Consider the following 7,166-nt stretch of genomic DNA (forward strand, 5'->3'; position numbering starts at 1 on the left):
AAGGAAATATGCCGTTATGGCTGATAGATGATCTGGTTGGATGGACGTCCTGACGCTCGCTGAGGTCGACCTGAGGAGAGAAAAGAAAGACATTAGCAGAGAGATGCTTCACAGGATTGTAATTATCTGAATGAGCTAATTAATGCAGAGTCGATGTTTAAACAAAACCGGTGTAACATCAAGTCTTCCATTAGGTCCTCAGATAAAGACCCTCCAACAACAGATACCAGCTAAACGACAAAAGCTGGACTTTGTTTCACCTCATAAGATCTTTGATACGCAGTAGAGCTGGTGGGTTCATAAACAAAGAGTTAAAGCTCCATTATTATGTTATTTATCACCCTTTTCTAATTGTTCTAAGAACCCCAACAACAGTATTTGAGGTTTATTCTCCCAAACTCACCTGTTTCCTGGAGTTTTAGACTCTGAAAGGTCACTTTCTGAGAGCTCCTAAAAACAGGCTGTTTGTCGGCCTTCGTACATATTCATGAGTGGGCGTAAACACACAGTATTAGTAAATTATTAATGGTCTTTTTTCTCCTTTCCTCTACTAACCACAATATTAGTTTATTTAAGGTGATAGTTCATTATTTTGTCCAACTGCTGCGTCACATTGGGTCACAAACATGTCAGATCATCCCATAAAGGAGATACAAGGCGTTGTAACGGCCACTAAAAATGGAACCGATTGTGAGCACTCTATGGTTTATCTATAAATTGGATTATTTATATACTGAACATAGATATTAACCGTTTGTTCTATCTGTGAGGTAGTTTGAGAGGGAGGAGCTCACATTCTTATAGGGTAGGAGGAGCCAGGATTGTCAGGAGGAGGAGTTTCCAAGAAAAATCCAACTGTCCTGTTTGGAGCTGACTTTTTACAACATGTGGACTAACAAGGGAGGGAGGAAACAGAACTTTTTCAACTTTGACCTCTGAATCAGGCTAAAAGGATGTATAGCAAAACCATTATAAAGTGATTTATTCATAATACTGCCCCTTTAATCAGGACTAATGAATCCTTTTTCTCTATCAACCTAGATCCAAGCACACAAATGAAGTAAACTCATCTTAAACACAGCGGGCTTAAAGGATTCAGATGAACCGAATCACCACAGAAACACCTTTAACCACCAGGAAGAGTCAGGACTCAAAGGATCCGGTTACCGACAGCATCAGGACTGAAATAATCAGGACTCATACGATCCAGGTAAGAATTTTAAAATCAGGACTTAAACCATCCTCTAGTGAGTCTTAGTGAGTGACTCAGGTTTACATGGATCCAAGAAATGAATCAGAATGACTCGCTATGACGTCAGGAGACCAAAGAAAATGATCTGTATTAAATTAACAAGATTTTTCCTTTTTCTATTTTTAGTTGAATTGAAATAAGACTTGAAGAGAATTTACATTTTAAAACAAAAAGCCTAGAAAAAAGCTGTGCACCGATACCGATTGATTGAATATTCATATTTTAATGTAAAACATTGAACAATATCCACGAAACAATAGAAATGTGTTGTTTTAACTGCACATGAGGTATTTATCTCAAATATAAATTATATAAATGTGTCCAACAGGTTCCACTGCAGACCTGTTTGACTAAAATAAAGTGCACAGTCAGCAGTATTTACTTTAATAAAATAGAGAAAGTTACAAGGTTTTGGGTAGGTGATAAAATATTAATCTCCAGTAATATGTCCTGAGAGCAAAAATAAATAAAATGTTTGAGCTGATGGGTCAGATTTCTGGACTCTTGCCATATCTACAGTTGGTGCTGAACGTGATGGACGTCCTGTTGCTCAGGGTTCACTGAGGTCATGGTGAGGAAAGAAAAGAAAGGCATTAGGGTAGCGATGTTTCTGTCTTTAATCTGAGGAAGAGCGTCTCTGTAAACTCTGTAATCTTTATCTCAGATCCTCTTCACGTTACAGAGCAGCAGTTATTCAGCTCTCCATCAGCCATTGTGCAGCTTCGCTGACAGCAGCAGATAAAAGCAGAACAAGTGGAAGGAGAACAATGAGGAGGCGCCGCCGCCTTTGAATCAATTACATCCTCCGTCTTTCATTAGCATGGCTATCTGCAGCAGGACGGACAAATGCCAGCCGCCTTTGTGCGCCGCTTATTTATAGCGGCTGATTCTTCCGCTCCCGATTGTGCGGGAAATATCAAATTTGCATAGAGTGATTATTGTGGATTGTTTATCACGCCGTCAGGACGTCTCAATACTCCGGAGCTGACAGGCTGTCGAGTGCTTAAAACTCCTTCATTTGGAGGAATTTGCATGTAATTTGGCCCTAATGAGGAAAATCCTGTGTGTGTGGATTACAGGCTCTCATACGTGCACACGCCTGGCCGAGGCAGCGCTGCACGTGCACGCTTGTGTTAGGAAGTGTTTACCTGGCCCGACTGAACCCATTTGTGTTTCTACACAAGCAGAAACCTGTGGGAATGTCCGTTAGCGTAAACAGCAGCAAACACTTCAAATCAGTACTGGAAAAATGACAAAAAAATACACATTATAATAAATACAGTGTATATAGTCATAAATAAAGGCAACCACAAACATAAAAAGAAACTATTTTTGAAATCATAAAAACTAATTCCAGAGGGAATGAGAGCGAGAATGCCATACTGTCTGTTTTGTCATAGGAATGTTTTTACGTTGCCGTGGCAGCAGATGAGGTCAGCATGTATCCTTTGATGGTTTTGAAGATGACATCACTGTTCCTCCCACCAGTGGGCGTCGGTCCGACCCTGTTGAACCCTATTTTTAGAAGGAAAGGCAGGAAAGTCACCATACGTTCTCCTGGTTAGCCCCCAAAAAACTTCCCAACACATTTCTGGTGTTTTTGCAAAAACCAGGAATAAATATTATCTCCCTGGTAACGATAGTAGCTCTAATAACTGGTAAAATAATAAACTGATGATATTACAGTCTGTACATACAGTACGGGGACGCATTTACTCTGCCTCCGGGTCCTAGTGCCTGCTGTCCTGTTCCGTTTACCACGTTTACAGAGGTTTGTGTGTTTAATAAGTCAGTGTGTGTTTAATAAGTCTGTGTGTGTGTAATAAGTCTGTGTGTGTTTAATAAGTCTGTGTGTGTGTTTAATAAGTCTGTGTGTGTGTTTAATAAGTCTGTGTGTGTTTAATAAGTCTGTGTGTGTGTTTAATAAGTCTGTGTGTGTGTTTAATAAGTCTGTGTGTGTTTAATAAGTCTGTGTGTGTTTAATAAGTCTGTGTGTGTTTAATAAGTCTGTGTGTGTGTTTAATAAGTCTGTGTGTGTGTTTAATAAGTCCGTGTGTGTGTTTAATAAGTCCGTGTGTGTGTTTAATAAGTCTGTGTGTGTGTTTAATAAGTCTGTGTGTGTGTTTAATAAGTCTGTGTGTGTGTTTAATAAGTCTGTGTGTGTGTTTAATAAGTCTGTGTGTGTGTTTAATAAGTCCGTGTGTGTGTTTAATAAGTCTGTGTGTGTTTAATAAGTCCGTGTGTGTGTTTAATAAGTCTGTGTGTGTTTAATAAGTCTGTCCATCCACTCTTTTCATCATATCCATGTGTTTTAAGGCTTTTATTAATTAGTCTCAGCTGGAGTCCAGACCGCCGCCATCTTGGATTATGTCGTCACCAGCGCGTCATCGCTGCGCGTCGCGCAAACGCAAAAATGATTCAAATGAACTTAAAGCGGCTTTAACCAAGTAAAATTTTTATAAGAAAGAGGAATTATCTAATTCTGAATTAAAAATGGAATAAACAGCCACTTAATTCAGAATGAACTTTAATTCAGAATTAATTGAGCATTACGTGTTTACAAGGTCAGGTTAAAGAGGAATTAAAGCTCCCACGTAAACGTGACCAATGTCAATAAGAGTGTTTGATTTATTGATCTATGAGGCCTGCACTATATCTATAACCATTCTATGACCTTTACCAACATTGTTCCTATGGAAACCCAACAGTTACAGTCAGTGTGTAAATCATCAGGTCCAGAGTAAAACATTATTTTAAAGTAGTTTTTGCTAAATAAATGTTTCAATAATATCACGTGAACACAAACAACCAATGTTTAATAAAAGAACGATGAAGCACAGACAATCGTTACGGAGCATACGCATCACACGTCATGTTTCAGAACCAAGGACAGCGTTAAATCACCGCTAATTTAGCCACTAAACACATAAGGTCAAAACTCTTCTAATGAATCAGCAGCAAAGCAGAAAATTATGAAAATATAACAATATTATAATATTATATTTCATTTTCCCAAAATAGCCCAAAAAATAAATAAAAGCCCGTTTGTGCTCGTTTACTTGTGTTTGGTCGTTTGTGCGTTCGGTGGTGAGAACGGCTCGTCGTGTCCTCTGTGTGAGGCTGGTGGTCGTCATGTGCGGCGTGAGGACCTCAGATGGAGCGTCGGCCTTTCTCCGCCTCGATCTCACACCTCGTCTCCCCGGGAACAGTCCGACCACTTCCTGCCTGGCTGATGGAGCTCGGCCAATCACGGAGCTGCGAGGCAGACGTGTGACTTTGTCCAGCGAGCCACATGGAGAGCGAACGGGGAGCGCTGCTTTTCCACACTCTCAGCGTCCCTCGGAGCGGGAAGTGGCGTGTTTGGCTGCGACCGGGTGTTAATAGCTGTAATTTAGAGCGAAAGGAGGAGAAAAACATAATTCCCTTCAACAATCCTCCTCCATCATTTACATAGAAATCACTTCCTGTCTCTGCAAAGCTTTACATAGAAGTAGATGCTTCAGTTATAGCAGCGTTGCCTGATTTAAACCAGTGGTTCTCTAATGGGGGTACGTGTACCTCTAGGGCTACACCATGGCACTACAGGGGGAACTAAAGAGCATTAAAATACAGGGTTTAATAATAGTTCAAAATGATAATAACACTAAATATTACCAGAAACTCACAAAACAATGATAGAAAATGATCTTTATTAGAACATGAACTGAAAATACAAGGAAGGAGATAAACAGGAAATAATCTATTAGAGGCATTAAATACTGTATATTTAAAATGTGTGTTTTCATTCATTTATTCCATTATTATGATCTATAGATGTTGTTTCACAGAATTCTGAGCAAAATGTAATAGTTGAACAAAAATAGCTCCTCCCACCACAGACATTTATATTCATAGAAACAACAAACCAGGGTTGGGGTCACTTACAATTGGAATCGCATAATTGATAAATAATTACAATTATGGCGTAATTGTAATTATAATTGAAAAGATCTGTTGCTGTTGTAATTGTAATTAAATTGTAATTGAGTTCAGAAAATTGACTTTGTAATTCTATCTGTCAAGTTTAATTTAATGTAAAACTTTTAAAGTTCTACACATATGTAGTTAATAATTATTAAAATATGTTTCATATCAAGCTTTTATACATTTTAACATTTTAAAAAAATATATAAATCTAGGGGTACACTCACATAATAAAGGCTCAGACGTTTCACTGCTTCCTGTACCTGAACGCCTCACATATATCTGTACCTGAACACCTCACATCTCTCTGTACCTGAACGCCTCACATCTCTCTGTACCTGAACGCCTCACATCTCTCTGTACCTGAACGCCTCACATCTCTCTGTACCTGAACGCCTCACATCTCTCTGTACCTGAACGCCTCACATCTCTCTGTACCTGAACGCCTCACATATATCTGTACCTGAACGCCTCACATCTCTCTGTACCTGAACGCCTCACATCTCTCTGTACCTGAACGCCTCACATCTCTCTGTACCTGAACGCCTCACATCTCTCTGTACCTGAACGCCTCACATCTCTCTGTACATGAACGCCTCACATCTATCTGTACATGAACGCCTCACATCTCTCTGTACCTGAACGCCTCACATCTCTCTGTACCTGAACGCCTCACATATATCTGTACCTGAATGCCTCACAGGTCTCTGTACCTGAACGCCTCACATCTCTTTGTACCTGAACGCCTCACAGGTCTCTGTACCTGAACGCCTCACATCTCTCTGTACCTGAACGCCTCACATCTCTCTGTACCTGAACGCCTCACATCTCTCTGTACCTGAACGCCTCACATCTCTCTGTACCTGAACGCCTCACATCTCTCTGTACCTGAACGCCTCACATCTATCTGTACCTGAACGTCTCACATCTCTCTGTACCTGAACGCCTCACTCCATGCTGCTGAATGACTGCGTTTGAACAGGCTTCTGTGTTTTTCCGACCCATCCTGTAAACAAACACTAATCTTGCTTCAATGGGAATTTCCTCCATCAAATACCTGTTTTCACAACAACTCCTCGACTCATAATTCACAGATTTACGGCTGCTTCTGATTGTTGGCAGCTTTAGGAGCGTTTCCATCTCTGCATCTGAATCCCAGGAATTATCTGCGCTAATGCGGCTATCGCTGCGATAATAGCCTGATCTAATCCTGCTGTGGAGCTGCTGTGATCCTTTAATTCCTCTAACTAATGCAGGAGTCGCTGCTTCGCCATCGATACTCGCTCTCTGACTGCAGGACGACATTAGGAACATTTCACTGGGCACATTTTGTCCTTATATATCAGTTATATAAAAAAAAACCTTTTTAAAATCATTAGTAGTTAGATATTCATGCCTTTAAAAAACTTGAAAATACTGGATAAAGACTTCATCAAGTGCAACTAAAAGGTTTAAAGTCAACCATTACTTTTCTTAACATTTAAACCAAAAAAAGAATTGAAATGGAAACAATGTGTTGTTTGTTACGTGAGTGAAATGTTGCGGTAGATATGAGGGAATCTTCCTTCTGCTTATTTCTGAGCCGACCATGTGGATGTGAAACAGACCGAGCCTCAGGCTGACCACGGAATGGATCCTCAGAAAACATCTGGTTTCATCTGCTCTCAGCTGAGAGGAAATTACAGATGTGCTGTTTTCACTTATTTTATTAGAGGAATACGCTCACATCACTATTCTGCACCAGCAGAAACTTATCAACCAATCAGAGGCGGTAATGAGTCGTCCTTGTATTGAGTGTTTAAGGATCAGAAGTCTACCACGATTCATTTATTCAATCATTAATATATTTATTCATTCAACTTTTCATTTGGTCAATAAGTCAATGATTAATTCATTGATTGGTTTATTAATGTGATTGTTCATTCATTTATTCATTATTTCATTTGTTTGT

The 7,166-nt window shown here is 39.7% G+C and overlaps 1 protein-coding gene across 1 annotated transcript in view; it reads left to right on the forward strand.

Moving 5' to 3' along the window:
- The window catches only part of LOC114477792 (POU domain, class 3, transcription factor 3-B-like), an 88,931-nt gene that overhangs the window by 34,992 nt on the left and 46,773 nt on the right, over positions 1-7,166 (forward strand). The window contains exon 3 of the transcript XR_003675776.1: positions 1,042-1,210. The gene's annotated coding sequence lies outside the window, so the exon portion shown is untranslated. The remainder of the gene's footprint in view (positions 1-1,041; positions 1,211-7,166) is intronic.

This window comes from Gouania willdenowi, chromosome 2 (assembly GCF_900634775.1).
Source record: "Gouania willdenowi chromosome 2, fGouWil2.1, whole genome shotgun sequence".
Lineage (NCBI taxonomy): Eukaryota > Metazoa > Chordata > Actinopteri > Blenniiformes > Gobiesocidae > Gouania > Gouania willdenowi.